Source organism: Terrapene carolina, unplaced genomic scaffold (genome assembly GCF_002925995.2).
Source record: "Terrapene carolina triunguis isolate 2854851 unplaced genomic scaffold, T_m_triunguis-2.0 Scaffold113, whole genome shotgun sequence".
NCBI lineage: Eukaryota > Metazoa > Chordata > Testudines > Emydidae > Terrapene > Terrapene triunguis.
In genome coordinates this window covers 16387005-16403884 of record NW_020664464.1, presented here as the reverse complement: position 1 = coordinate 16403884, position 16880 = coordinate 16387005, and positions in this window count along the sequence as shown.

Genomic DNA, 16880 nt, shown 5'->3' with positions numbered 1-16880 from the left:
TTTTGTCAGATAAATTTGAAAAAAATACTCTTGCAAGTCAATCACATTTTTTTACCGTGCACAGCTTGTAAAGTGCCTTAATCTTAAAGCAAAATAGTTAAAATACTGCCTCCAGAAGCACATAGAGATGAGCTACCATTCTGCAAAAAGGATACGCCATGTTTACTTATATATCAAGAGAGAAAGAGAGATACTTCACAATTATTTCATTATCATTCTCAATAAACTTCAGGAGATCATCTTGCATCAGCTGGATACTTAACAAAAAAAAAACTCTTCTGTGACTGTTTTCTTGAATATTTAAATAGAGAATTGTTTGTCACATCACAAAGGAAAACTGGTGCTTGTAAAAACATACACAGCTTAACGCAAGTTACTGAATTACATGCAATACATGTGCCTCGAGATTTTGTTATTGTTTTAGATTGCTGGAAAATATTAACTTTCTAAAGGGATTAAATCTAAAAGATGTTTTTATTTTAGAAAATGAACATTAAACAATATTATAATTAAATAATTTGCAATAATTCTTTTTATATTATTCTTTGTCCTCATATTCAAATGGTGTATTTATATCTACAGGAGAAAGGGGTCTACACTGGAATTAAAATGTAGTTTCAAATAGCATTTTGTATCAAAAAATAAAGACATCATAGTTTACTAATACCAGTTGCTGAAGTGTTGCAATGTTAATGCTGTCTGTCACATGATATTGTACTATCAGATTTTCTTGAAACATTGTGAATGACTTTGTATAAACCTACATTTAATTGTGTTCATTACCAGTTTTGGTTGTGTAATTTTATAGCAGCATTTTTTAAACAGCACTTTTTGTTGTTTGAATTTTTCTAGTTTTGTTTTTGTTTTGTTTTTTTCTTGGAACAGATAAAGCAAAAAAACACACATTTAAAATTGTGTGTGTGTGTTTTAACTTTTTATTTTGTACAGAAAGCAAAGTATCTTGTGTAATATTTTTACACAAAGCACTTTGGGGAGGAGAGGGAGTGAAAATATGTTTTCTATAAGCCTTACAGACTCTTGTACATATTTATACATGCTCATATATAGAGATTTGAACTCCATATTCCATACTGTATATCTAGCTGATTTTACTGTACTGGCACATCTGTTGCATATTGCAAGTCATAATCTTTAAAAGAATTAGCTCTACTTTTTTTTTATTAATATGTATAGTTTTGTGATTTGTTACAGTTATGTTTCATATGATCATAAGTTATTTTGTCTTGTTTCATGAAGTCTTTTTTATGTAAAAGGTAAAATGAAGGGTTTGTGCATATGATACAAAATAAAACTGGAAATTTATAACACACTGACATGACTGGTGGAATGCCTTAAAACAAGACTGCTCTAATCATTGTTTCTCACCATGAGGCTACTTAGAGTTTGGACTAGTTAATGAAATTAGAAACAGATATAGGGAAATAAATCTCAGAGGTTTGTTCTAAAAATTCTTCTGGCTTTGGAACCAGAGTTTAAGTCTGGATTTAATAATATATAAGGGGATGAGGAACTGCAGGAAAAAATGGTTGCCTTACTGTATGTTTTACTTGTTAGGATGATGCATAAATAAAACAGGAAGTTTTGTTTAATTAAAGCACTCATATTTTATCTTGTATTGGTTTTTCTGTTCATGGGCTTCTCCAAGCAAATGTGCACTGGGATTTTTTGTTGTTAAGTTTGATACATCATATTTTTGTTATGCCCATGGAGTTCAGCTCTCTGAGATGAGTTCTGAACACACTAAAATAGATTCTTGCTTCTTTTCGCTATGTTGTGTGAGGGAAAATATTGGGCAAAACAGAAGCATAATCTAATCCTCTATCACTGCCCATCCTATACAACATTTGTGCTGAAAAGTACAGTGTGCTTTGGAAACCAGATGGTTATCTCTTACCCAAACTCATGTTATAACAGCAAACATGCCAGAATTATTTTTAAATCAAACAGAAATTATAAACCAAGAAATGAATCTGGTCTAAAAAGACATCACGAAGGGAGCATGCTTCAAGAACTGATCATTTCTAAAGCCAGTTAAACTTGTCAGGGAAATGGCAGATAGGAGCTCAAGCTATAATCAATTAATAAGCCACTTTGATATATTTGTGCATAAAGCTCCTAAAATGATGGGCCTGATTCTACTCCCATTAAAGTCAATGGTAAAATTGCCATTGAGCCCAGTGGGAGCAGGACTAAAACTAATGGGTCAAATTCACACCACCCCAAAGTAACTGCAAACTTCAGTGGAGTTACACCAGGAATTAAATTTGCCCAATACTTTGTTAGGCTAGACCTTCAATTACTAAAGGAAACTCACCAGTTGGTTTATCAAATACTGTCTGACTGCTGTGAGTCACTCTGAAGTAATGTAATATGACTGAGCTGCAAGATTTTTGTAGTTAATGCTAATCTGTCTGATGGGGTAAGGGCCCCAGCACGACGAGGCAGGCACAGTAACCATGCAGTGGAGACAGTGGGATGAGACTTCTGAAAAAAGATGTAAAATAGATTTTGAACGTACAGCATGGCAGTCCTTGCTCTAGTTCCTGGGCAGGGGAGTCAGGCTGCTCTTGCCAGGAATGAGAAAGGGGGATAACAGGGACACATGCTTCTGCTAGCCAGTCATAGCATTCCCTCCCCCCACCCAACACACAGGGGAAGTGGGCCCCCATTTGCTTCCCATCTCCATCCAGCACAACTTCATGGTCTGCAGCCATGTAAGAGGGAGCAGGGTCTAGTGCACATGTGACTGATTAGCTGCCTCCCAATTGGGGTTAAAAGAAGGCACCTGGGCCATATAAAGGGCTGGCAGGAAGAGGCAGGTGAGAACAGATTGAAAGAGCAGGTGACATCTTCCTGAGAGTCAGCCAGGAAAGGGGTTAGCCTGCTGACCTTCCTGAGCTAGACAGGCACTGCCAGGAAGCTGAAAAGGGCTAAGAGACCAGCGAAGGGGCTAGTTTGCTTACTCTCCTGAGCTGGAGAACCAGTGGCAGGAGGCTGAAAAGGGCTGAGTCATTGGACTGTGCCTTGAATAGAAGATGTGGAGTGGTTATAGAGTTCCTGGCCCTCCACAGAGAGGAAAGGGATGTGTTGCAGCAGGGAGCTTAATATACATAGGCTCTTCCTAGTTAGGAAGTTCTCTAGTTGTTGCTTAAACCATGGCTCTTTTGTCCTCACACTACATGGTGTCATAAGTGAGTTAAGGAAGAAGTAAAAGAAAGAGCAGAGACCTGCCAGAATGGTGAGTGAGTGGGGAAAATGGAAAAACAGGGAGAAGACCTGTGAAAACTGCAGCAAGAAGGAGGCAGTGCCCAGTCTCAGCACAGCAATGGAGCCCATAGCACAAATGGATCAGTTTGAGAAGTTTGATTTTTGGCAACCCAGACAACTGGTCTTGCTGGATCTGTAGATTTGAGCAATTCCAGAAGGCCTCTGACTCAACAGAGCACAAGAATACTGGGTAAATGCCCTGATATTTGCCATGGGTGAACTGCTGGTGATATCCTATGTACCCTATCTCTCTCTGCTAAGGAAAAGAAAGAATACTCCAGAATGGAGGAGGCTTTTGATGTCCATTTCACAGGCAGACAGAATATTATATATGAAAGGGCTAATTTAATACGAGGTGCCAGGAACAAGGGGAAACAGCTGAGACTTCAACTACTGCAGTTTGTAGTCTTGCTGAATATTGTAAATATGGAATGTTAAAAGAAGGACTCTTAAGAGACTAGATAGTTGTTGGTATAAGAGACATTTTACTTCATAGGCAGGCAAGAAGTGTTTTGGTGAGGGCCAGCCACCCACAGCACACCTTCACTTCACTCTCCTTCCCCCTGCCATCTGTGAGGAGTATAGTAGCCACCATCCCTTCCATTCATGAGTGAATGTTCAATGGCACTGCACCTCCTGTCCAGCTGCCCTGCTTTTCCTTGAAGTTCGTAAGTGGCTCAGTGGTGTTCCCCATTCCTGCTTTAATCAGCAGCTTGGGTGCCACTACAGTTAGTATATCTGCCACCCCATCCTTTCCACACCCCAAACATCCAGGGCTTTTTCTTAGGGGTAGAAAACATTGTTTTTACACTACCTATCTTGATTTCTTAGTGAGATGCTTGGAAAGGACTGCTCTGGATGACATGCCCATTCAGGGCCACAGCTCCTTCCCACCTTGCTAGGTGACCCGCTGCTGGTGGGTGGTGTTTTTGGTTTTGGTTTTTTTGCAGCCACTACTCAAATCTGACAGACTCCTAGGTGAGTGCATCCCCATCCCCAAGAGAGCTTTCCAAGGGTCTGCTGAGTGCCTAGCTGCTCCTGCCTCTTCCCCAAATCCCTCTGGCTGGGCCTCTACCTAAGGCTCTTGTGTTTTGGGTGAGTCCTTTGGGGGACATGTGATGGGAGTTTAGACACGGGGCCAACCAGTTGGGGGATACGCAGGTAGTGGTTTCTAGACTTCTGGCTGTTCTTGGGGAGGCGATCAGAAATGCTCCATCTGAATGATTTTTCAATAGAAAATGTAGTTTCTGCAAAATCAAAATTTTCAGCAGGAACGCTTTTGCTGAAATTTTTGATGTTTCTGTCAGGAAAATCAAAATGAAATATTTTTGTTTTGGGCTGAATTGCTCCAAATCTATTTAGTTTGGTTTGTTTAACTGACCTAAAACTTTTTGTTTAATCCGTTCAACATTAAACTTCATTTTCCTATGGAAGATGTTGTTGTCTCATGGGAATCGTAGTTTGGATTCCTGAAGCCCCAGTGCTCTCCTGTGGACTGGACTCCCTAGCTGGTCTACACCTTCCATGATGCAGGGCAGTCTCCCCTCTGACTGAGTGGCATGGTGCATCATGGGAGTTGCATGATTGCGGGGGCATCATAGGAGACACCTATTAAAATGCTATTTTGTATGTGATTTTTAGACGGACTAGGTCTGTACAAAAGCACAACTGTCTACTTTCCTGGGCTAGGGTTATCAGGGAAATACCACTGCTACTCCACCATGTTCAGAGATCTTGCTATTTTCTAACTTGACTCCCCTTACTTTTATCACTGCAAACAGCTTCAAACCCCCTTTGAATCACCTTTTGCACAAACAGAATTTTAAACTCCCCAGAAAACACTGTTATTGAGCTTCCTCAACATCAGCCACAAAAGGTTTCTACTTCAGTAGACAGCCTTAAAGTAAACTCTTTCTATAGCAAAGTATGTCTTCCTTACTGCAACAGATACAGTAAGAACAGGAAATAATGTGGGTAATGTTAACACCCCAGTAAGGGAAATACTTACTTTTTAAATTCCCCACTGTCTAATCTCCCAGATTCTTAATTTATATCTCTCCTCTATCCTCCTGGAAACTAAACTGTTCTTATTTCAAAGTTAGATATGAAAATCATTCTACCACATCTTCCCATGTCATTTATAGATTTACAGCTAAAGTAAATTTACCTGGCAGTCAGTATCATTAATGATTCACAAAGGAGATGGGCTGGTTTAGTGAACTGTAACAAAGAACTCCTTTCTGTGTTCCTTGTTAAAAGTTCCAGCATACCTTTGAAATAACTAGCAAATGCCAACCTCATGCATGGTTGCAACTGTGTACACAGGATAAAGTGCTACAAGTACATCCCAGGTAGACAGAAGGAAATATTTTTACCCTCACTATTGTATATATATTTTGACACACAACCTAGTTCAACCTCCCAGTCTGTGTGAATCCATTTTTGCCCACTAATGTCTTGTCTAAACACACAAGATGTACTGTTTTAACTATCCTGGGATAAGTGGCACAACCCCTGTAGTGTGGACAGTTACACCAGTATAAAATCTCTTAGGCTAGGTCTACACTACGGGTGGGGTTGACCTAAGATACGCAACTTCAGCTACATGAATAGCGTAGCTGAAGTTCCGTATTTTAGGTCGACTTACCTGGCTGTGAGGACGGCGGCGAGTCGACCGCTGCCGCGCCGCCGTCAACTCCGCTTCCGCCTCTTGCCGCGGTGGATTTCCGGAGTCAATGGCAGAGCCATCGGGGATCGATTTTATCGCGTCTTCACTAGACGCGATAAGTCGATCCCCAATAGATCGATTGCTACCCGCCGATCCGGCGGGTAGTGAAGACGTGCCCGTATACTCGTATAGCATATTCCTGTATGGGATGGGGAATAAACTATCCTGACAAAAGGCAACTTTATACTGGTATTATTGCTACAGCAGTTGTAACAATCTAATTGTATTGGTAAAAAAAAAAATCACAACCCTGATCAAAACAATTACATATGTACAAAAACTGTGTATGGACTAGACCTAAGAAGAGAAAGTACAATGCTGTAAGCAGTGTGGGTGCAATAATACATCTTTGTCACTAGCTGGCTGGCCCTTAAAGGCTGTGCCCGTGATGGATCAACTTCCCCCTGCCCTCCCACTCCCCAGTTTATCCTGATTGGCTAGAGATCAGATGGCTCAACTTAGTTATTAGACTGAGCTGGGGAAAAGGTGACGATTCTCATAAAGAGCTGGGTAAGCCCAGCTGAAAGGGGAGAGCCAGAGGAGAGGAGGTGGGAAGTGTCCTGGCTCTGAGACGCAGCCTGAAGGAAGGTTGAGAAGGAGAAAAGCAGACCGGCTACTCCCAAGGTTTGCTGGAAGCTTGATTGGAGTCAGGAACCCTGAGAGTAGCAGCCTCTCTGAACCCCTGCAAGGGGGGAGGAGCATGCCAGCCCCTGGACTGTAAGGTTGTTTGAGGCACAAGAGCCCGGGACTAGGCTTGGGGACAAACTGTAGTGGTCAAGATGCCTTTGTGAGGAAGAGGCAGCCAGCAGAGCTTGGCTGGGCTGCAGATTCAGTTGTTTTGAGTATTTTTGTTGGACTTTTGTAAAGGACTCTGGCCCCAGAAGGGGCTGGACTTTAGAAAGTGGTCTGGCTGAATGGCCAGGTCACTCCTATGCCTGGAGTAGGCTAAAGGACAGCGGGGGAAACTGTGGCAATAGTTGTTGCAGCACCAAAGCCAGCCAGGATGTGGCAGGGTGAGGTGGCGACCTTGCGACAGTCTTAGGAGCAACTGTATTTTGTTTTGTTTGAAATGAATTTATGCTGAGGTTTTGAGAGGAATCTAAGCGAGTGAAGTAGCCAATTTCCCTTGTAGTTCTCTTCATCATCCCCTACCCCATCTTAATTCTGGAACGAAACCCCTAGATATTGATGTTCTGATTTTCAGAGGTACTCACCACCCATTGACATCGGTGGGAGCTATGAGTGCTTTGAATATTAAGCCACAAAGTCCTCTAGACACAGCACAGTAGCAGCAGCAATGTAAGCTTCATCATGCTATTGTGCTCATGTGCCTCAACCCTGTGTCAGTGCCCTCCTCCAGGGGTGAGAGTGGTTTAGTGTCCATGTTAACTTTCTCCTTGGTGTCTCTGCCAAGATTGTCAACAACAGTGCAAAACATGGTAGTTACTCTGTGATATGGACACCTATTGAATGGGACCAGGATTGAAATGACCAAAATCGTTTCAGGTGGCCCACCACAAGGCTATTAACAAATGCCACTACTTTCTATTACTACCAACCCGGCTGAATCTGAACCACTGTTTCCTGGTGCATCTTCACTGGGAGAAAGGTGTGTTCTTACCATGTGTTAGCTAGCACGTGGTAACTAATATGAAGTAAAATCCTAGTTAAGACAAGGCAGTTTGTAGTTTTAACATGTTAGCGGATTTTAATGTAAACCAGAGGCTCTTCACTTAGATTTGAACTCTACTTGCCACCTTGTGTGAAAACTACAAACTGCCTTGTCTTAACTAGGATTTTACCTCATGTTGAGTCTATCGGTTAGCTAACACAATGTCAGAACACACCTTGACCCCCCCCCTTCTTCTTTACTGAAGACAAGGCAAAGGTGGAGGACTCTCCATTCCATTAGCAAGCCCTGAAGCCACTCCTATCTCTCTGCCTTCTCAACACTCCTCAGGTTTGACCAGCAACATCTCTGCTAATCAAGGCCTGGACCTATCTGTATCAGACATTGCCAGTCGTGCTGCATTATGGACCAATGACTAGTTTGAGACCACCAAACTCACATGAAACATCATTTAGGGTTTGGACCCACATCTCCAGAAGAGAAAGGTCAGTGCACTAGCTCACTACGAAACCAATTACTTATTGCTAATCTTTTACCCCATCTAAGAATAGCAAGATCTCAATTACAGGAGAGCCCTATTCATCAGAATAGATGGTTGGATATGTAATTTGTGCTGAGAAACAGTCTTGCTATTAAAGAGAGTTTTTCGTGTAAATAACACGAAGAGCGGTGAGCAAAACCCACATTTTGATAACTGGAATTTTTTTAAGATTAAAAACTCTAGCTAATAGGCGCTCTGCTGCATTTATAGAAATATGATTTAATTCCTTCTTTTGATCCCTAACCCATACATTATAATCAAGGAAGCAGACACCATGCTCGCTGATTCAAAGAGAAAAGCAGTGTGTGCTCCAATCCCATTGTTCCTCATTTCATTTTCACATGATTGTGTGACCTCCAACAGGACATTTATCAGATGAGAACAAGCTGAAACCAAATTGATTGGCCCACTTAGTCTTTCTTGCCTTTTCTGAATGAAGCTGTGAAGCACTGTACTTTTCTTGTATGAATTATGGTTTTGTGGAGTCATTGTTCAATTTAAAACATAGGGCCAGATTCTCTCATCCGCCCAACCTGCTCTCAGCATAAAAAATATGGGGGCATGAGGGAAAGGTGGCTATAAGCCATCTTTGTTCCCCTGATCCTGGGACTGTCTCAGCACTGGTCTGATACCCAGCACAAGTTAGAGCTACCTGAAGGCTAAATGGCTATTATGGCAGACATAGATCAATGTGGAACAGGGATGGCCTAGTAGTCACTCCTGGTTTCTCCCTGACTGCGTCCCTAGCACCAGCCACGAGGAAGTGGGGTTGATGTATGAGCTGTTCTGACAGTCCTGAGCTACCTGGGGATTCCCCTAGACTTGAGGTCCTCAAATGGCTGGTTAAAATGGGTTTAGGCTGCTATGGACCATGCCAATGAACTGAGCCATAGTTCTTGTTAATTGTATTTGGAAGAAATTGAAGAGAACTCAAAAGTTGCTTTTCTCAATAACCACAACACGACTGGGGCAACTTAATTCCTGGTGTCATGTTTATGTCAGGCTAGATCTAGCACTCTTCATATCCTCCCTATCAACATTTATCTGGCACCAGGGATGGGAAAAGGGTAATTTTGTCTCCCATCTAGAATACTGTGTATAGTATAGGCTAGAACAGGGGTCGGCAACTTTTCAGAAGTGCTGTGCCGAGTCTTCATTTATTCACTCTAATTTAAAGTTTCGCGTGCCAGTAATACATTTTAACGTTTTTAGAAGGTCTCTTTCTATAAGTCTATAATATATAACTAAACTATTGTTGTATGTAAAGTAAATAAGGTTTTTAAATGTTTAAGAAGCTTCATTTAAAATTAAATTAAAATGCAGAGCCCCCCAGACCGGTGGCCAGGACCCGGGCAGTGTGAGTGCCACTGAAAATCAGCTCGTGTGCCGCCTTTGGCATGCGTGCCATAGGTTGCCTACCCCTGGGCTAGAAGGAATATTACTGCTCTGTAAAGGAGTCAGTCTTATACAGGTGACAACATTATTAAGGGAGATGATGAAAAAAGCTAACAGAGCTCAGTTTGCTCTAAGTTCATAAAGGGCCATATTTTAAAAACTAGGTTTAAATTGGGAACTCAAGTGGAACTATCTAATGCAAGAGGTAAAAGCTAATAAATGGAATATGTTACGGGGAAGACATATGAAACCAGTTGTAAAACTTGGTTCAAGATATTCATGATAGTGACTTGTTTCTGGGGAAGAAGGTGGACAGAAGAATAATAAAGCAACAATACAAAGTATGGGCAGGGACAACAGGAACTGAGATTAGCTCCTTTGTTTAAAGGCTCTCGAGGCAGACTACAAACATTAATGAATGAAGCCACTAGTTGACAATCTGAAGTTGAAGGTATACAGGCAACTCACTGATATTTTGTGAGTTGCTATACAGTAAACAGTCTTAGCTCAAGCCAAATGATTGTCACTTGTCACCAAAGGCAGCAATTATTGTTTGTTGGAATATGTACAAAATTACAAAAAGGACCCCTCATTCCCTGTCATCTTCTGAACATAGATCAGTCTCCTTGACTTGACCTTCCTGGCTCCAGATAGATGGAGGCTGGAACAATGCTAACATCTTGGGCCTGATTCTCCATTGCCCTGCATGCCATGAAGTCATTGCACTCACTTTGCCATTCTGAGTGGGTGGTGTTGTACACGTACTTTGCCCTGGTGTAAATGACTGCACAAGAGGTACAGTAATGGAGTATCTGGTCCCCAGTCTTCTCATGCCCTTTGTTCTACTCTTTCCTCTCACTTGACTCATCCTTTTCTTTGTCTCCCACTCATGAAGGAGTTCTAGAGCTGCCCCAGAGGAAACAGGTTTCTGTGTATGGCTCTGGCCACCTGTGGATACCCCCAGATACAAAAATTCAGGGTAGGTGTCAAATCCCCAAACTCATTCCACAGGGGAAGAGTGGGCAAACCTCACCCACCTCGGTCCCTCAAAGTAATAATCAGGAGAAAATGTCCGCAGTCCATTTCCTGTAGATTTCCCTGGGGAAAGTGATCTGACCCTATGTGACCCCACACACACCTTGGTGGGGAGATTTTCAAGGCACTGAACATCAATAACAATTGGGTACCTAACTCCCATTTGTGGCTCTGAAAATTTCCCTCCAGAGAGTTAAAACTGGAAGAACTTTCAAAATCCATTACTTGTCACTCTTTATGCTCTCTGTGAGCCCAAATTTTGGAAAACAAGAATCTGCCTTCCCAACAACCTGCCAGTCTGTCATTAGCCCCCTATCTTAAAACAAGGGCAGGCCCTCTGCTTCCCTATTTACAGACATATTTTGTATCTAGAAAAGGCTTTATTTACATATTTGCCAAGAGTTTTGGCAATTTCTTCCTTAATCCTCCAGTTTTTAGACCCATTGTCTGAGCCTTGGCTAATGAAAGAAAAGGGAAGAAAAGTATACTAGAAGAGTGTTGGCCTTGCTATTCATTCTGAAGTATAAAGAGATTAGGCCAAATTCTGATCCCACCTGTGCTGGTGTAAATCAGTAGTAACCTCATTATAATCAAAGGAGTTAAACCAGTGTAAAACTAATGTGAAACCCAAATCAGGCCTGTTAAATGCTGCAGCAAAAGTTAATCTAAGCTTTCTATACTTATTTTTGGGTAGGCAGGAGAAAAGAAGTATGTAATAAACTTCTCTCTGCCTCAAATGTCTGCCTGCCAAAGCTGTGTAGCGTGCGTAACTATAGAAATGTTGGCCTTAGTCCTACAGCCTTACCTCATCCTGCAAGCATTTAACAAAGGCAGTGTTATTGAATACCAAGTTCCAACTAATTATCAGGAGTGAGAGAGAGAAAGGGGAAAATGAACACCTGACACGATGCCATGTTAATAATTCACCCAGATGTCTTGGATAATATAAGCCCTCCATGCACAAGACTTTCATGAGATCCTGGAATGAGCTTTCATTTTCAGAAAGGTTTTCCCCTAGTGGTGGAGGAAGCATGCTATGAAAATGGCAGCCATCAAGGTCAGAAGAGTGTCACCTGTTCGCACACCTTTCATCCTGAGCAAACATATCTTGCTGCTGTGTATTTTATATGCAAAAGATCATCAGGCTTTTCGCTCCACTGGGTTGCCTTAGTACTTCCAATAATTAATCATGAAAATTGCACCCAGGAATTCCAAGCATGCAGCTTTCAACAGTGACACAATTTATCTATGTATAAGGCCACTAAAAAAAATGACACTGGACTGTACCTCCCCAAAGGTCACATTCTTTACTGAACTCTTTGCATAATTTAAATGTTATGGCCTCTGGATATGCATGCCATGGTAGGGGAAGTGCTTTGTAAAGCAGAAAGGCTTGTTCTCCAAAACTGATTAAGAATGAAGATGTCTTCCCGTTGTGGGTTTGCATTAAATAAGTAAGCACACACAGCCAAATAAACCATAGATGAAAGCCAATATTATCCACTCTGTTCAGGCTGCTTTACACCAATCCACCTGCAAAAAGCAACCCTAAAGAGAGCATAGCTGGCCATGGGAGGATCATCCTCATGTTATACTGGGGGTTGGCTGCAACAGCTTCTCTTCATTCATGATTGATTGTAAAAAGCAACTAGGCTCCTTTATGAAATAGATAGCTGAAACAATTAGAGCCACTGCCCAAAACACAAGCCGTATGCAAGGCTGGAGCCAGATTCAAGCCATGTACGTGTGAGAGAAAGGGGAGAAACACCATGCAACACAGAAGGCAACAAGGAATCCCCAGAGACAAGTAGAGAAATACTTGTAGCGTGTCTCTGAGAAAAAGTTGAGAGCGCTTTTGGGTAAAGTAGCTACAAAGAAGTTTAGAATAGTGAGCAAAGAAGCTGTCTCCTGTTGTTTGAGTCCTACTGTATTCAGGGAAAGAGGCCTTTATATACATATTCTTTGTAAATAAACAGAATTACATAGTAGCATAACCCTAGAGCTGGCATAATGGCTTCTGTGACAGATAAGGCAATTTCCTACATATCCTTGGGAGACCTTATTGATTTAAGTTTAGCTATCTTTGGGGTCCATTGTATTAAATGCAAAATATGTGTATTATGATGGGCCAAGGATCGCATGTAATCCCATGGGGAAGAGTATTCACAGCTAAGAACTAAGAACAGTAGGGGGTGATTAGGTAAATTCATTCAGGTTGTAACACCTCCAGAGAGGTACTATCACCTGGAGAGGCTCATAGATACTACTCAGACTGGATCCTCCAGAGATCAACAGACAAAGAATGGACTTTTGGATAAACAGCCTAAACGTAAGCTGACTCTGGACCTCCTTTCTGATTCAACAAATGAACGGGACCGTCTGTCCAAGAAAGGCTCCAATCCTGGTGGAAGGGTTCGAAGGACCTACCAGACCCCCCACATACACTATTCACATGTGTATAGGAACATCTATTGTTTTAATATGTTTTCTCTGTAACAGTCTCACCTTAAGAGTAAATGTGCTTGCTTAGGAACTGCTGGGTGGTGATTTGTAACTGTGGGCAATTACACCGTTCATAGCCTTTGAAGAGAAAACAGAGCAGATGCTGGCCTATTTAGGCAGTCTGGTTTGATAGGAATATCACAATGTATGGCAGAGCACTGTGCAGCCTGAAAAACCTCTGGTCAGGAGGGCGATGCAGGTCTCTACCCAAGAGAGGTAAAGGCAAGAGCCAGAAACCTTTAAGTGGGTGCCCTTGGTAGACCATGGAGGGGGAATATAGGTTCAGTTCCCCTGAACTGTGACACCTTCCACTCCAGACCCTTAGTTGGTAGCTGGGGAGGGGGAAGCTCTGGCAGCTTCTAGCTGCCATAACAGCCCCTTGGGGGCCACAGGCATCTAGTGCAAGTTAGAAATCTTCACCTGGCCCAGAGCTGAGGAAGCACAAAGGTGTCTTAAAGCTACAGACAAGGATTTGAGCCTACATGTATGTGCATTTAATTTCTTAGAAGGTGATTCTGCAATGCTGAGCACTCTCCATTTCTAGTAAAAGCTACAGGATGTGGTGGCACTCAACACCCCACAGAATCAGGCCTGTAAAGAGATTTTCAAGCACAAGGCCTAATCTTGCAGTTGAGTGGCTTTTTCAAGGTTAAAACTAGATGGGTGCAGAGGCCCCTTGCCTACTTGCAAAAACGGAGCTTATCATTAGTACTAAGAATAGAAAGTACATTTATGCTTCAGCTCCTCATCCTCTCCTCAGAACTCTGCTCCTTCCTAAGCTCCTGTTATTTCACCCCAAATTTCCATCCTGCTCTTTTCACATTCCATCTCATACATGTTTCTTATGTCTCCTCCCACCCTCAGCTGCACTTGGGATAACCTGCTTCTTCCTACAAGCCAGGCACCCAGCTTCTTCTTCTTTCAAATGCCTCTTTAAAACCCACTTCCTTTGCAAACCTTTCTTTTGATGGTCCCCTCCAATACCTCCTCATTATTCCTCACTTTAACTATTTTCTTGTATATCATATTTTTCTGATAGATTGTAAGTTCTTTAGGGCTGGGTCCTCGGGCCTGATTCTGATCTCACTTACACCAATCCTACACTTCACCTCAGTGAAGTTACTCCTCAAATACACTGGTGTGAAACCATAATCCCTTGGGCCAATTCACTGTTGCACAAAACCAGAGTTTTTGTTGCTCAGATTAACTTGGGCCAATTCACTGTTGCACAAATAATATGAGATATGGCTCCTATTACTGCCAATAGGATGGCTTGCATGAGTAAGGTGAACATGACTGGGCTAGTGGTGAATGTTACAGATATGGCAATTTCTTGCAATGACCTTAAACTTAATTCGATAAGGTATTTTTTTCAAGTATCTTTGTAGTTCATTGTATTGAATGCAGCGTTCGTGTATTATTACAAGGCCTGGATGATCAAAGGACGCTATTGAACAATGTGGCAGACAAAAATGGCTTTTTGAGATGATACATGTGCAGTGGATTTCCTGGGAAATATCTAGATGGAGATGTATGTGAATTCTCCATCTCTGATTATGCAAAAACCCAGACTTTTCAAGCTATAGCCTAAAGAATTTGTCTTTTCTCTGCTGCTCACCTGGTATATGAGGCCAAGATCAAAACTCCCAAGCTTCCTAAAGGAAAAACTGAACTATTCATGGTGGTTCTGGTTCATTACTATTTCAGATTCAAAACCATGGGGAAAACAGAGTTGTGGGTTTTGAAGTACTGACACCTACCAGAGCCCAAGATTGGAGTTGGGGTAACCTCTGGTAAAATTGTTAGCATGCATGTAGGTTCTTTTGTTATTTTTATGTTTTCTCTGTAATGTTTTCACCTTAAGAATAAATGTGCTTGCTTAGAAAAAGCGGTGTGGTAAATTGTGGCTATGGCAATTTATGCTGTTCAGAGCGTCTGGAAAGGAAGCAAAATGTAAATGCTGGCCTGCTCAGGCTGTCTGGCTTGCTATGAATATCACAATGTAAGCAGGGAACTTTGCAGCCTGGAAAAACCCTGGTAAGGAGAGAGAGAGAGAGAGAGAGAGAGAGAGAGGTTTCTACCTAAGAAAGGTGATGGCTGAGGAGCCAGGAGCCTAGAGTGGATGCCCTTGATGAACCAGGAGGGGGAAATACAGGGGCACTTGCCCTGAACTGTGACAATGAGGACTGGAGTTAACCTCATTTTTACAGCAATTGGTAGAACTAACTGCATGTCTACAAGGAGTAATGTTTTTAGAATGCTGTTTGGGAAAGGCTGTAAAAGTATCCTCCATTGGTTTTAAAATCCCCAAACTGTCTTGAAAACTACATTTTTTAAAACAAAACAGAAAAGCCAATTCAGAGCTGATACTGGCTGCTAGGTTACATCAATAGCATCCTGTAAACAAACAATGAGACTAGCAACAGGCACATCTCCAGCAGCAGACGAACTGCAAACTTTCATCCATTTGTTACTGCTGTTGAAGGAGTTTTATTACTTATCGGAAGGAAAGAGAGAAAGAAAAAGGAAAATAAAAGGTGTGTGCATCAGCAAAATCCAGTGCATGGTAGTAAACATTTTACAGTGACACCAGTACCACATACAGTAGTTGCCTAATGCATGAAAAGATACAAAAAAACAAAATTCCCTACAAACCCAAATAAACTTGCTGAGTCACAGGATTCCAAGAAACTGAGCTATCATCCTTGAAACTGTTCATACATCTCACATAATTGGTATGTGATCTTTGTCTAAATTTGCTGAACCTCTACAGCCTGAATACTTCTCAACAATGCTAATTTTGTTTGCTCTCTTCCTCTCTCTTTATGCTTTTCGGTCCTGATTTTGATTTCACACCCATTTTATCCGTGTGTAATTCCACTGGTTTCAGTGGAGTTACTCCTCTTTTTACATTATTTATTTATTTATTTATTTATTATTTATTTATTACCATGGCATTGTGTAGTCCTAGTAATGGAACAGGACCCCACTGTGCTAAGTACTGTGCAAACACAGAACAAAAAGACAGCCTCTGCCCCAGAGAGTATATAATCTAAGTAAAAGACGAGACAACAGGTGGATACAAACCGATGGCAGAGCACAAGGAAACAATGAGACAATATTGATCAGCAGGAGTGGCAGAGGTCTCAGCACACCAGCAGCCAAAAAGTTGTCAAGATTTTTGTAGACCTCACAGAAAAGGAGTTTTTTGAGGAGCGTTTTGCAGGGGGATAATGCATTTGTTCTGCAGATATTTATGGGGCCCTTCTTCCAAGTGTGAGGGGGGCAGCACAGGAGACAGCACAAATGTGCTTGTTGGAAAATGTAACAAGTGAGCAATGGAGGCTGGCATCATGGGACGATCATAGGCAAGAGGCAACATCTCAGTAGTGAATGAAAGATGGTAGGTAGAGTGGGACTAGACCGTCAAGGTCCTTGAAGGTGAAGACAAGCAGTTTGTTTGATGTGATAGGGAAGGAGGAGCCAGTGGAGGGATTCAAAGAAAGGGGTGACATGGTCAAAGCAGCAGGCTAAGAAAATTATTTTTGCAATGGCCGAAGATTGCATTTGTCAAGGTCAGAAAACCGGATGTAGCAGTAATCAAGATGTGAGATAATAAGAGCTTGGATTATAGTTTTAGCTGTATAGATTGATAGGAAAAGCTGTATCTTTGAGATGCAAAAAGAATTGGCAACATTTGGACATATTCGGGATATGAAGCTCTAGAGAGAAGTCCAAGTCAAAGTTGATAGCTAGGTTAT